Source organism: Dryobates pubescens, chromosome 28 (assembly GCF_014839835.1).
Source record: "Dryobates pubescens isolate bDryPub1 chromosome 28, bDryPub1.pri, whole genome shotgun sequence".
Taxonomy (NCBI): domain Eukaryota; kingdom Metazoa; phylum Chordata; class Aves; order Piciformes; family Picidae; genus Dryobates; species Dryobates pubescens.
In genome coordinates, this window is record NC_071639.1 from 651,117 (window position 1) to 666,042 (window position 14,926).

Consider the following 14,926-nt stretch of genomic DNA (forward strand, 5'->3'; position numbering starts at 1 on the left):
AGAGGTGCAGCTGTGAGAGACAGAGCAGGACACAGCCTCTCATGAAGAGAATCAAAGGACTCTGGGAGCAGAGTGCTGGCCCCCAAGGAAAGGCTCAGCACGGCCCAGTACCCCATGGGAGAGCTGGGCCTTCCTGGGGGCAGCTCCAAGCCCAGCAGGAGGGGCAGAGCAGTCAGGGAACCTGGAGATGAGATGTTCTAAAGAGTCATTGCCCAGCAGACAGCACTCAGAGACATCTGCAGAGAAGTACCGAGAGAGCAGCCTGAACACGGCCTGCCCCAGGGCTTCTTGGCACCTTCCCCTCATCCCCAGCCCCTATCTCTCCTGCCTGGAGCTGTCCCTGCCAGGAAAGGCTCAAGAGCATCTCAGACTCACCATGTCTGCAACTGCAGTGACTTCTCCTCCACTGAGCTCTCAGCATCCTCCCAGTCCTGGCCACCTTGAAGCTCTTTCTTCCTTGCTCATCTCCCTGAGATCCTCTGGCAGTGCCCTCAGCCCTGCTGTTCTGTGCAGAGGAGCTGCTCCTGGGCACAGCTCCATGCAGCCCAGGAGCCTGGCCCAGCTCAGCTGCAGAGGATCAGCCCAGGGCATTTAAAGGAGCCCTCTGGTGGCTTTGGTGCCAGGTAAACCTCAGGGACTGAGAGGAAGTTGATGAAACCTCTCAAGAAGTCAGAGTCAGACTCTGAAGTTTCTTGCAGTATTAATAGGTTCCACTTGGGGATACTACAGGGGAAGCATCCTCACTGTCTGGGGAGAGCAGAGAACTGAGGCAGTGCTGACAGGTCAGGACAAGCAGCTAAAGGTGGCTCTGCTACTGAGTAAATCTGGAGGGGTTACATTGATCCAAAGGGCCAAGCCCTGACCCCCAGCCCCTGGCAAGGCAGATCCTGTCCCTCACCTGTGGCTCAGAGCTCTGCTAGGAGCAGTGGGGAGCGAGGGTGAGCAGTGATCAGGGTAGGAAATTTGAGGACACTTTATGGCCTCCAGAAGCAGCAAGGATGAAACTAACTCCAGGGCCGCCAAAGAAGTTTCTCCTGGCAGCATTTCTCCATCAGCCACATTTGTTCTGAGCAGATGGCTGCAGAGTGTGGTACTCCTGATCAGACCTGGTCAGGTTTTGCTGTGGTTTGCTTGCAAAGAGACAACTCCTGCTGAAAAGTAATGAAATGTACCCTGTGAAATCACTTTCATCAGATGCTTTGTGCAGTAAAAACCTCTCCAATTAGCTGCAGAAACCTTGGCAAGAGTTAGAGGATAAGTTGTGGCTTGGCAGTATTTAATGATCCCCATGGAGTATTTGGGGCTGAGTCCATGATCCTCAGGTACTGCCAGGAGACTGAAGAAGCCTCTCAAGAAGGCCAAGTCAGAAGAAAAACCCAAAGTACCTTGAAGCACTGATTGGCCTCACTGGGGGTAGTTACTGTTAAAACCTTCCCAGGGACTCGTTAGAGCAGCTCATTGGAGGCCATGATTGCAGGGAGACAAAGGCAAAGTACAGGGGAGAAAAACTTGGGTTTGGTTTAGGAAGCAGAAAGGCCAAGCCCTGACCACAGCCCTTGGATTAGTAGAGCCTGAAAGCCTCAAAGCAAAGTTTCTCCTCACAGGCCTTGGTGGCAGAGGCAACTGCAAGAGCCAAGGGGACAAAGGCCTTGGTCCTGTTGGGCCTCTCAGCCTTGCCAGAGCCCTTGGCCATCTCCACTGCAACCTGTCCTACTCTGTCCCATGCCTGCTCCTCTTTCCCTTCAGGCTGCTGACACCAATCTTGCTTCCCCACCCAGCTCTCCCCCTGCCATTTCCATCCCTTCCCTGAGCTGTCTCAGCTCTCCCTGCCATTTCCTGTGACCTCTGCATGATCTCATCCACAGCAGCTCTTCCCTTTGAGGGACATCTCTTTGGCCCCATCTCCACTCTGAACCTTCCAAGCTGCACTTTGTGAAGGTTTTGGTCTCTTGCCTCTACCATGGTGAGGATGTGGCACTTGCCCTGGCATGTTCATGGCACTGATCCAATAGAGTCAATCTGCCAGGCCTCACCATAGTCATGTGTGACCTGTGTGATGGCTTCCGCGTCATCTCCACCCCTCGGTCACGAGCCCACCTGTGCATAGCATCTCTGCCTAGATGTCCTGATGTTTCCTGTGCCCTTTGAGCTACAAACAGTTCACCTTTATGCTCCCAGTCCAGATGGGACTTGTAGCCCACTTGGGCTACATCAATTCTGGCAGCCTTCTCTACCTGCTCATTCTTTTGGTGCTCTTCAGGAGCACAGCTCCTCAGCATGGGAGCATCCCCACCGCTTACCTTCAGAGCCATGTTTCCTACCCGAGCAGCAAGGTCCTGCCACAATGAAGCAGCCCAGATGGACTTCCCCCTGCCTTGCCAATCGATCTTCCTCCACTGCCACCATCCAAGAATCTGTGTAAAGATTAAGTCCTGGACAGTTTCTCTCTCAGCAATCTCTAGAGCCAGTTGGATGCTTTCACCTCTGCATATTGACTCCATTTACCTTCTCCTTCAGTGGCCTCAACAACTTGTTGTGTAAGACTCCATACAGCAGCTCCCACTCCCAATGGTTTCCTATTGTTGCAGTTTGAGCTGGGTGCCCCCGATGTATTCACTTGCTGTGTCCAGAAGTCCAGCCCAGAGGGATGGACACAGGAAATTGTGTGTATTTCCTACCATAATTCTTTGCACCACTATAAGATCCAGTGCGGAGTCTAGCACTTTCTCTTTTCTTCCTCCTCCACCAGCCGGTAACTGGGGGAGATGTCTGCTGGCTTTGGGCCTGGCTAGGCCCAAGGCCACGGGGGGATGGGCAGTCTCAGGCCTGGCCAGCTGAGACTAGCCCAGCAGAGGGAGGGGGAAGAAGGAGCCCTGAGGGTCTTGAGTGTACCCTCAGGTGGGAATGGGATGCCTCTGGGTTTGCTTTGGGATCTTTCTTTGTCCCTGTGCTTTGGGTTTTCTGTAACATTTCACTGCTTTCTATTTAAACTTTCATCACTTTTGCAATCCCTTTTTCTGAGTGTTTTATTCCTGCCCGTGGTGGGGAGAGAGGGGGCTGCCTCAACCCAGCATATTCTTGGTAGCAGAGGATGGTTGTTGTGGGGAGGGGGTCTGCCTCTGAACCCACCACATTCTTGGCGAGCCAGGTAGGAGAGGAGTTTGTTATTGTGCATTCTGCAGATCGGATTGCAAAAGATAAGAGAGTTTAAATTTAGTTCTGGGCGTCGTTCTGGTTCTCTGGCAGTTGGGGCTCAAAGTGTTGTTGTTGTTGGGGCGATTGTGTGAGTTCTTGTGGATTGCAGGGGGACACCTGGTGCGTGGCCGGTGGCACGGAGCCCCTCCTGCTATTTCAAGCAGGGGTGGCTCTTAACCATCGGAACTGGGGCTTCGCTTAAGAATGCGGGACCTGCCCCTCCTCCACCTTTACTCTCTGCGGAGCGGCAGAAGCGGCGGGGGGTGAAGTGGCGGAGGGGGCAGCGGCGAGCAGATCAAAGTCAGGTCCGTTCTCGCTGCGGGGTAGGGCCAGCCGCGGCGGAGCGGGCGAGCCCGGCTCCCGATACCCAGGAAGGGCGAACGGGAACTCAGTTCGAAAGCTGTTCTCAAGGGCCCTGGGGACGCGTTTATGGCTTTCTCTGGAGGAGCCGTTTGAATGCCCGAGGGGTGGAGGCGATTTTGATTCTGTACCGCGGCGGTAGAGGTGGCTGGAGCCCTGCTCTATGCTCGGGTTGCGGCGGCGGCGGGCCCGGGCGTGCGCTCGGAGCGGTGACAGCGGCTCGGGCTGTCATGCTCGGACTGTGGTGGAGACGGCGGCCCCGGCCGTGCACTCAGGCTGCGGCGGCTGAGGGCCGAGCCGTGCGCTCGGAGCGGCGGCGGGGCCAGCTCTGTTCTCTTCCCCGACGTTTTCGGACGAGTTCCGAAAATGGCGCCTAGCACCTGGCTCCACCTCCCTTCTTCTCAGCAGGTTGTGGAGCAGCCCCTCCCTCTCCCGGGGTGGGGCTGTGTACTTGGAGCTGCCACATCTGAGGTACGTGAATGCCCAGTGGAGGGGCGGTGTACCTGTGGCATGCGTCTGTGGAGCCTCGGGCCGCGTCTGGAAGCGGTCAGCACTGGGCTTGGGATAGGTCCGTGCAGTGTTGAGAGAGGCTCAGCGTGCTATTTCCTGGAGGGGTGGAGAAGCAGCAGAGCCTGATTGTTCTCACTGGCTTGCCCCAGGGGTGGAAATATGCAGCTGAGTAGATAGAGATGGGAATGAAGGTTTGGTTGAGAAGTTGTGAGGTTCTTTCCAGGTGACCAGGATGTCCAACGGATCCATGAAGAGCTTGCACCGCAGAAGAGTGAACTCTGCATCGCGGGAGGTTCCGTTAGATGAGAGGAGAAGGACTGGAATGGACTGACACTTGAGCCTGAATGAGAGACTGGTTGAGTGGACGCCCAGATGAAGAGATGGACTTTGCCGGACATGTCATCAGGAGATTTCTGATTTGATGATGTGTTTAGGTGCAAAGATTATGGTATGAAATAAGGGGTGGCGTGTTGCAGTTTGAGCTGGGTGCCCCCTGATGTATTCACTTGCTGTGTCCAGAAGTCCAGCCCAGAGGGATGGACACAGGAAATTGTGTGTATTTCCTACCATAATTCTTTGCACCACTATAAGATCCAGTGCGGAGTCTAGCACTTTCTCTTTTCTTCCTCCTCCACCAGCCGGTAACTGGGGGAGATGTCTCCTGGCTTTGGGCCTGGCTAGGCCCAAGGCCACGGGGGGATGGGCAGTCTCAGGCCTGGCCAGCTGAGACTAGCCCAGCAGAGGGAGGGGGACGAAGGAGCCCTGAGGGTCTTGAGTGTACCCTCAGGTGGGGATGGGATGCCTCTGGGTCTGCTTTGGGATCTTTGTCCCTGCGCTTTGGGTTTTCTGTAACATTCACTGCTTTCTATTTAAACTTTCATCACTTTTGCAATCCGTTTGTCTGAGTGTTTTATTCCTGCCCGTGGTGGGGAGAGAGGGGGCTGCCTCAACCCAGCACACCTACCATGAGATCTCAATAGGATCCATCAATAACCAGAGCATGAGGCCTTTCATCTTCAGATAACTCCTTGTCTGGTGCTGCCTCCTGGGCACCAACCACTTCCTCAGGTGATGCTCCAAAATCTCTGCCTGGAGGCCAGTCCAGAGTCTCTTCCAGAATCCCTGGGTGCTTTGGTTTCCCCAGTGGAGCTCACTGGGTAATCACTGCTGCTCACTTGCTGCCTGTATTGCTGGGCTCAAGATGTGTAGAGAGAAAGTTCCCTCTGAACATCCAGTGCAGCACAGGCAAGCTGGGTGCTGAGAGGAGAGCTGCTTCTGTACCCATTACTTTTGAAGCAGCTCCAACTCCATCCTAGGCTGCTGTCTTGGGTTTAAGGAATGAGACGGCTGCTCTGTAACCCTTCTCTACAGTAGTTCAAGAAAGTCTTCCACACAGGATTGGAGAGAATGGAAGTTTAAATGAAAGTACTCTTCATAGCTCCATCCTACAGTACAGAGCACAGAAAAGACACAAAATCCATAGTCCACCTCAGCAGAAGCTCTCCAAAAACCTCCTCAGGTCAAAGCTTCCCACAGCCTTCCTCCAAACAGAGCCAAACAGCCAGGCTGCAAATGCCCCCTCCTGCACCCTGCCTCTTAGGCCCTGCCCCATACCTGAGTGATGCAACTACAAATTCTGCTTGCCAGCTCTAGGCTGAGCCAGACCAGGCCACCCCAGGCTCCAATTAGCAGCATTGCCATGGCCAAACCTGGCCTCACTCCCCTGCACCAAACCTCATTAAAGCTCTGTGAACATCCCAGGAGCAGAGAGGGAGGAAAAGAGAAGACCAAAGAGAAATGTCCATTTGTACAGAGATGCAGGGCTTCTGGGAATGAAATAACAAAAGATTACACTTTCCAGTCCACCTCCTGGACCTATCTAGCCTCTGGAGGCCTCTATTCTATGGTTTCAGACATCCCAGTGCCTTAAACCCACAACAGCTGCTAAGATCTCCTTCTCAGCTGGTGTGTAGTGGGCTTCTGATCCTGCATAGCCTCTACTCCAAAATCCCAATGGCTGACCTTGGGTTTCACCTGATGTCTTCTTCCAGAGACTCCAAGTGAGAGCGTGCTCCCTGGCTGCACTGTAGAGGACATTTTGCACCAATGGTCCTGACTGGATAGGCCCAAGTGCTCCTGCACAGCTCTCTCTTGCTTGATCTGTTCAAAGCCTTGTTGTTGCTCACTGCCCCACTCAGAATGATTCTCCTTTTGGATCACTTGATAGAGAGGGCTCACAAGTTGCCTATATGTGGTGGGTTGAAATTTCCTCCCCCCCCCCAATATAAACTGTGCCAGACCAACTCAGTTAGAAGCAAAATGCAAGCTGTATTTACAAGCAAAAACTGCACTCTACAATGGAATGCAATGAATGTGTGCAAAACATACAGGAGTTACAATATTATACAGATATCTACAATTAGCAAACAACACCAAAACCCCTGGTCAGAGGCCAGTTCCACTGCACCCCCCCCTCCCCCCGCCCCCCTTTTCCCACAAGAGAGAAAGGAGCAGAGAGAAAAGCAATGCCTTAGACTTAACTAAACAACACAGCCAAGCCAAGCTCAGCCAGAAGCAGATTAGTCTCTCCTGAGCAAAGCAAGCAGAGAGATCAGAAAAGAGAAAGAATTGGTTTGGTACAGCCTGGTTTATGGCACTGAAGTTGTTCAGAATAATCTTTACTTTCCCTTTTTACACCCAATAGTGATTTGTTAATATTTTTCTACTTTTCTGCTCAAAATCTGCAACTGAATTTTAAAGGCATAGTTTGAAACCACCACGGCAGGTCCAGCCGTGTCTGATTTGTACATGGAGATAGATCTCCTGTTGTGTGAGAAAAGAACCTACTGGGGACAGCTCTCCCTGCTCCCCAGGTGCAGTGAGGAGGAAATTTTGCACCAATGGTGCTGTTGAGATAGGCCCAAGTGCCACTGCACAGCTCCCTCCAGTTTGATCTGCTCAAAGCCTTGTTGCTCACTGCCCCACTCCAAATGATTCTGCTTTCAGGTTACTCGATAGAGAGGGCTCACAAGATGACTACAGCCTGGGACATGCATTCTGCAGAGCCCCACAAGGCCTAGGACAGACTGTGTCTCCTTCTGTTGGATGGTGGAGACGTGGTTGCTATCCTGTTAACCATGTCCATAGGTACATGACAGCATCCAGCCTGCTGTTTTGTTGCCAAGAGCTGAATTTCCTCTGCAGGTCCTTTGACCTTGCTTTTCTTTATAGCAAATCCAGCCTTCAGATGTATCTGAATTTTTTTTTCTCCCTTCTCCAACACTTCTTCTGCCTTGTGGCCCCACACAATGATGTCATGGATGTACTGGAGATGTTCAGGGGCATCTGCCTTCCCAGAGCAGTCTGGATTAGTCCATGACAAATGGTGGAGCCATGCTTCCTCCCTGGGACAGTTGATTCCAGGTGTATTGCAGACCCCTCCAGGTGAAAGCAAATTGTGGCCTGCACTCTGTGCCAAAGGAATTGAGAAGGCAGCATTGGCAATGTCGATCGTAGGGAACTTCTTGGCTGCCTTCGACTCCAGCTCATCCTGGAGCTCCAGCATGTCTGGCACAGCAGCACTCCCTGGTGCTGTCACTTCACCCAGGCCTCGATAGTCCACTGTTAATCTCCACCCTGTCAGGTTTCTGCACTGCCCAGATGGGACTGTTGAAAGGCAAATGTGTCTTGCTGGTCACTCCCTGGATCTCCAGCTGGTGAATCGGTTCATGAATGGGAGCCAGGGAGTCTTGGTTTGTGTGATATTGCTGCCAGTGCGCAGTCCTGGTAGCAACTGGCACCTGTTGTTCTTCAACCTGCAGCAGTCCCACAAGGAAGGGATTCTCTGCAAGGCCAGGCAGGGCAGACAGCTCTCTGATCTCTGTTCACCGTGGCCACACTGAAAGCCCATCGATAGCCCTTTGGGTCCTTGAAGTACCCTCTCTTGAGGTAATCTGTGCCAAGAATGCAAGGGGCCTCTGGGCCAGCCACAATGGGATGTTTTCCCAGTTATTCCCTGTTAGGCTCACGTCAGCTTCTGGCACAGACAGCTCCTGGCAGCCTCCTGTCACTCCAGAAATCCAGATGGATCCAGAGCCTTTGTGCCCTGATGACATCAATGTGCACTGTGCCCCTGTGTCTGCCAACACCTTCTGTTCCTGTGGCTTTGCTGTGCCAGGCCATCCAACCCACCCGGTGCAGCACACTCTGCCATCCCTTTCCTCCCCCTGGCCAAAGGCAGGGACTCTCCACTCCTAGTCTTCATCAGAGTATTCACTGTCTGATCCTGGTGGTGCCTGGCCAGAGGTCCCCTCCTCAGGATCAAGGGATGTAACCTCAGTTCTTCCCTGCCTGGAAGATCCTTGATTACCCTCTTGGCTCTCTACAGCAGCTACCTTTGCTGCCTGCTTAGATGATCCCTTCCTAACCACCATCCTTGCTCTCCATTCACATACTCGAGTCCCCAGCTCAGAAGTGGCTTCACCATCCCACTTCCTCCTGTCCTTCCCCTGGTCATGAAGGAAGAACCAGAGTGCTCCACGTGGTGTGCATCTGGGGCTCCCTTTCCCTCCAGCTGGGGCAGGAGGGGACTGAGTTCTTGGGGCACAGCTGGTAGATGAGGCACTGGCTCGTGGGAATGAGTTGGTACAGAGGTTATCCTCAAAATTCTGGAGCCAGGCTGACACTACCTCCACAGACTGTGTGTCCTCATCCAGATACTGCATCAGCACTAAGCTGTTTGAGTATGATGCTGGAGCACCTTGATCACCTTCCTCCACATGGCCTGTGTGCATGGGACCTCCTCTGGATCTGTGGGGACACTCTTGGCATGTGGGTCACCATAGATAACTTCCAGCACTGCTAATTCCCTCAGGCACTGGATGCCTTCAGCTGCAGTGTTCCACTTCCCTGGAAAACTCACAAGGTCCTCCTTGCATGGGTCCCTTGCCCTCACACCTCACAGGAGTCGTCTCCAGAGGCTGCATATGTCTGTTTCTTTTCCAATTCCTTTCTCAGTCCCTCTGTTTCTGGCAATGGGTCCCAGTTGTTGGCCTCTTTCCCTTCTAGCAGCTGACTGGCAGCTCTGTTTATTGCTGCCCACAGCAGCCAAGCAGCAATGCACTCTCCTGGCTGGCAGCCTGTGGTGGGTTTACAGGCAGACCCCCTCCCCACAACAACCATCCTCTGCTACCAAGAATGTGCTGGGTTGAGGCAGCCCCCTCTCTCCCCACCACGGGCAGGAATAAAACACTCAGACAAACGGATTGCAAAAGTGATGAAAGTTTAAATAGAAAGCAGTGAATGTTACAGAAAACCCAAAGCGCAGGGACAAAGAAAGATCCCAAAGCAAACCCAGAGGCATCCCATCCCCACCTGAGGGTACACTCAAGACCCTCAGGGCTCCTTCGTCCCCCTCCCTCTGCTGGGCTAGTCTCAGCTGGCCAGGCCTGAGACTGCCCATCCCCCCGTGGCCTTGGGCCTAGCCAGGCCCAAAGCCAGCAGACATCTCCCCCAGTTACCGGCTGGCAGAGGAGGAAGAAAAGAGAAAGTGCTAGACCCCGCACTGGATCTTATAGTGGTGCAAAGAATTACGGTAGGAAATACACACAATTTCCTGTGTCCATCCCTCTGGGCTGGACTTCTGGACACAGCAAGTGAATGCATCAGGGGGCACCCAGCTCAAACTGCAACACGCCACCCCTTATTTCATACCATAATCTTTGCACCTAAACACATCATCAGACCAGAAATCTCCTGATGACATGTCCGGCGAAGTCCACATCTTCATCTGGGCGTCCACTCAAACAGTCTTTCATTCAGGCTCAAGTGTCAGTCCATTCCAGTCCTTCTCTTCTCATCTAATGGAACCTCCCAGCGATACAGAGTTCACTCTTCTGCGGTGCAAGCTCTTCATGGATCCGTTGGACATCCTGGTCACCTGGAAAGAACCTCACAACTTCTCAACCAAACCTTTATTCGCATCTCTATCTACTCAGCGGCATATTTCCACCCCTGGGGCAAGCCAGTCAGAACAATCAGGCTCTGCTGCTTCTCCACCCCTCCAGGAGAATAGCACGCTGAGCCTCTCTCAACACTGCACGGACCTATCCCAAGCCCAGTGCTGACCGCTTCCAGACGCGGCCCGAGGCTCCACAGATGCATGCCACAGGTACACCGCCCCTCCACTGGGCATTCGCATACCGCAGATGTGGCAGCTCCAAGTACACAGCCCCACCCCGGGAGAGGGAGGGGCTGCTCCACAACCTGCTGAGAAGGAGGGAGGTGGAGCCAGGTGCTAGGCGCCATTTTCGGAACTCGTCCGAAAACGTCGGGGAAGAGAACAGAGCTGGCCCTGCCGCAGCCCGGGTGCACGGCCGGGGCCGCCGTCACCACCCCAGGCACACGGCCTGACCTGCCACTGCCGCAAGCCCGAGTGCACAGCCCGAGCCACCGTTCGCCGCTCCAAACACACGGCCCGGCCCTCTGGCGCTGCAACCCGAGCATAGAGCAGGGCTCCAGCCACCTCTACCACCGTGGTACAGAATCAAAATCGCCTCCACCCCTCGGGCATTCAAACGGCTCCTCCAGAGAAAGCCATAAACGCGTCCCCAGGGCCTTTGAGAACAGCTTTCGAACTGGAGTTCCCGTTCACCCTTCCTGGGTATTGGGAGCCGGGCTCGCCCGCTCCGCCGCGGCTGGCCCTACCCCGCAGCGAGAACGGACCTGACTTTGATCTGCTCACTGCTGCCCCTTCCTCCACTTCACCCCCCACCATCCACAAGAACTCACACAATCGCCCCAACAACAACACTTTGAGCCCCAACTGCCAGAGAACCAGAACGACGCCCAGAACTAAATTTAAACTCTCTTATCTTTTGCAATCCGATCTGCAGAATGCACAATAACAAACTCCTCTCCTGCCTGTCTCACCAAGAATGTGGTGGGTTTAGAGGCAGACCCCCTCCCCACAACAACCATCCTCTGCTACCAAGAATGTGCTGGGTTGAGGCAGCCCCCTCTCTCCCCACCATGGGCAGGAATAAAACACTCAGACAAACGGATTGCAAAAGTGATGAAAGTTTAAATAGAAAGCAGTGAATGTTACAGAAAACCCAAAGCACAGGGACAAATATCCCAAAGCAAACCCAGAGGCATCCCATCCCCACCTGAGGGTACACTCAAGACCCTCAGGGCTCCTTCTTCCCCTTCCCTCTGCTGGGCTAGTCTCAGCTGGCCAGGCCTGAGACTGCCCATCCCCCCGTGGCCTTGGGCCTAGCCAGGCCCAAAGCCAGCAGACATCTCCCCCAGTTACCGGCTGGCAGAGGAGGAAGAAAAGAGAAAGTGCTAGACCCCGCACTGGATCTTATAGTGGTGCAAAGAATTATGGTAGGAAATACACACAATTTCCTGTGTCCATCCCTCTGGGCTGGACTTCTGGACACAGCAAGTGAATACATTAGGGGGCACCCAGCTCAAACTGCAACACAGCCGTAGTCCTTGCTCAGCTCTGCTGAGGTTAGGGACCAGGTAGTGTCTGCTTCCTGCTTGATCTCACTCACTCCCTTGGATCTTCCCTCCTCATCCCTTACCAATCAATGACAGGCACCTGTGTTCCACAGGGCTCAGTGCTGGGACCACTTCTGTTGAGTATCTCTATTGATGATCCTGATGAAGACACAGAGTGAGTCAGCAGTGAGTCAGCAGATGACACCAAGTTAGGTGGCAGAGTTGATCTGCAGGAGGGTAGGGAGGCTCTACAGAGGAACTTGGACAGATTTGATCCATGGCCAGCTTTAACAGGAGAAGCTTCTAGAGGGCCAAGTGCCAGGTCCTGCACTTGGGTCACAACAACCCCAAGCAATGCTCCAGGCCTGGGACAGTGTGGCTGGAAGCAGAAAGGGACCTGGGGGTGCTCATGGACAAGCAGCTGAATAGGAGCCAGCAGCATGGCCAGGTGGCCAAGAAAGGCATCCTGGCGGGATCAGCAGTGCTGTGTCCAGCAGGAGCAGGGAGGTGGTACTCAGCTCTGGTGAGGCCACACTTTGAGTGCTGTGCCCACTTTTGGGTACCTCCATACAAGAGAGATGTTGAGGTGTTGGAGCCAGTGCAGAGGAGGGCAAGGAGGTTTAGATTCAAGGTGAGGAAAAAGTTCTTCACTGAGCGAATCGTCGTTCGTCATCGGAATGTGCTGCCCAGGGAGGTGGTGGAGTCGCCGTCCCTGGAGGTGTTCAAGAGGGGATTGGACGTGGCACTTGGTGCCATGGTCTAGTCGTGAGGTCTGTTGGGACAGGTTGGACTTGATGATCCTTGGGGTCTCTTCCAACCTTAGTTATACTGTGATACTGTGAAGCTGTGAAGGGCCTGAAGAATAAATCTGATGAAGAGAGACTGAAGGATTTGGAGATCGTGTGAAAAAGAGGAGGCTGAGGGGAGACCTCATGGCTCTGTACAACTACCAGATAGGAGGTTGTGAAGAGGTTGGTGCTGGTCTCTTCTCACAGGCAATTAGTGACAGAACAAGAGGGAATGGCCTTGGTGATCCTGAGGGACTTCTCCAACCTGAATGTTTCTGTGATGCTGTGGTTCCTCTAGAGGACAAATGCCATGGGATGAATCTCCCCATGTGGGAACCTAAGGGAAGAGCTCATGGAATGTTCAGATGTCCTTCATGTTTGTGTGGGAGCCTGGAGGGTGCTAAGTGATGTTGTACCTTGGAACCCTGTGAGAAAGGATGGGGGCTGGAGGTAACAAAATGCTGCAGCCTTGAAGCGGATGGGAAAAGTAGCTGGGGAAATAACCTCTGCTAGAGTAAGACAAAAGAGTGAGCTCGAGGGGTGGGAGGCTGTGGGAGAGTAAACTGAAGCATGTAGAAAGCTCTCAATCAACAGGCACTGGCTAGGCAGATGGAGGCCACGTGGCCCAGCTGTGGCTGTGGACACCTCCTGGCAGCTGCTGTCAGTTTGTGTTTTGGCTCTCCGTGTGCACAGCAGCAGCAGGAACCAACCCCCGGCACGATCCGCTCAGCAAGAGCCACAGCCCCACACTGCCTGCTGGCACTTCCTGCTTACAGCTGAGCTGACCTCAGCTGGCACCCAGCACCCCTCTGTCCACTTGGGGTCAGCTGGCCTGGCTGTGGCCCCTGCCAAGAGCTTCCCCACCCCTGGAATGGTTTAGCGCAAGGGCTAAGCTGCCTGCCCCCAGCAAAGGAGTGAGAGGAAGAGGAACACAGACAGCTCAGGGCTGAGGTAGAGAGAGAAGAGTTAATAGAACCTGAGATGAGACATCTAAAATACAGACTGGGGGTGAGGTGATAGAAAGCAGCCCTGTGGTGTTGCAGAATGGCTTGCAAAGACATGGTTCTACGGAACAATGGTTTGAACAGAGTATGTAGGCCGCACTCCATCTTGTTATTTACTGCTCATAGTAAGCTAGTGTGTTGATGCAGCCAGGCCACCGTGGCCTTGTAGCTGTGCTTGCAGCTGCCTGCAAAGGATAACAGGATACCAAAGCAAGGTCACTACGCCCTTACAGGAGATAACAAGTAAGGAAGAATGTAAAACAGAATTCTTGTGATTATCTCATCAGGATGGGAAAGCAGGACGTTTAACCGCAGAAGGTGGGGTTGTCAGCTAGGCTGCTGTATATAAGAAGTGTCTGATGCTCAATAAAGTTGGATTTCGTGGATCATATTGATCGTTTGCGACCCCTTCTTGCGGCAAGTGGCGCCTTGAACAGGGACCTTCCTTTGGAACGACACTTCCGAAGACAGAGAGCGGCGTTCACCGAAGCCCAAGTCGTAAGATTTCCGGCACCGGTTCTGGCAGCACCGGCGGCGAGCTCGGACCGATAGGGGGGAGCGCGCTCGGACCAACAGGGGGGAGCGTGGCCGATCGATCACCAAAGAAGCTCGGGCAAACGCAGAGCGGGATCGATTGCTGAAGACGCTGCAAAGTCTGGGAGACTGCCATACAGTCGGGGAGACTGCCTGTGCGCACAGGTACCAAAGCAAAATGGGAAGGCAGGCGGCGTAGGATTTATTTAAGTGTTTGTTAGAAAAACGCAAAGTATCAGGCATTGATCTGAAAAAGGAATTAGAAGGGTTATTGTGTATAGCGTATCAATGGGGGTTTTTTAAGGATCCTAATGAGGTTTTGAAAGAGAAGAGTGGAGGAAACTTGAGACTACATTATGGAACAAAAAGCAGGATAGTAATATTACAACAGGAGAGGACAGACAAAATTTGCTAGCGGAGATAGTTATTCTGATGAAACTTGTTTGGAGAGACTATGCAAACAGACTGTGGGACTGGGTCACGATCAAGCTGCAAAAGCCGTGGCGAGAATGCATAAACTGTATTAAGAAATATAAACTAGAACAGCGAATGGCTGCTGCAGTTACAGCAAGTTGTCAGGACGAGTTGCAGCCGGACAATGTGTTTCAAAGTATCGACCGAATTCTTGTGATTATCTCATCAGGATGGGAGAGCAGGACGTTTAACCGCAGAAGGTGGGGTCGGCAGCTAGACTACTGTATATAAGAAGTGTCTGATGCTCAATAAAGTTGGATTTCGTGGATCATATTGATCGTTTGCGACCCCTTCTTGCGGCACTGTGGGAAAGGACTTGGGGGTGCTGCTGGATGAGAAGCTGGCCAGGAAGAGGCAGTGTGAGCTTGCAACAGAGAAGGACAATGGCAGCCTGGGCTGCATCCAAAGCAGCCTTGCCAGCAGGCCCAGAGAGGCAATTCCGCCACTTTGCTCTGCTGAGACCTCACCTGGAGTACTGCATCCAGGTCTGGAGCCCTCAACACAGGAAGGACATGGACCAGATGAAGCAGGTCCAGAGGAGGGCTACAAAAATGA

General features: G+C 53.3%; 1 protein-coding gene across 1 annotated transcript in view; it reads left to right on the forward strand.

Annotated features, from left to right (window-relative positions):
• LOC104296270 (gastrula zinc finger protein XlCGF26.1) overlaps positions 1 to 14,926 on the forward strand; it is a 63,842-nt gene that overhangs the window by 15,508 nt on the left and 33,408 nt on the right. The gene's annotated exons all lie outside the window — the stretch shown is intronic.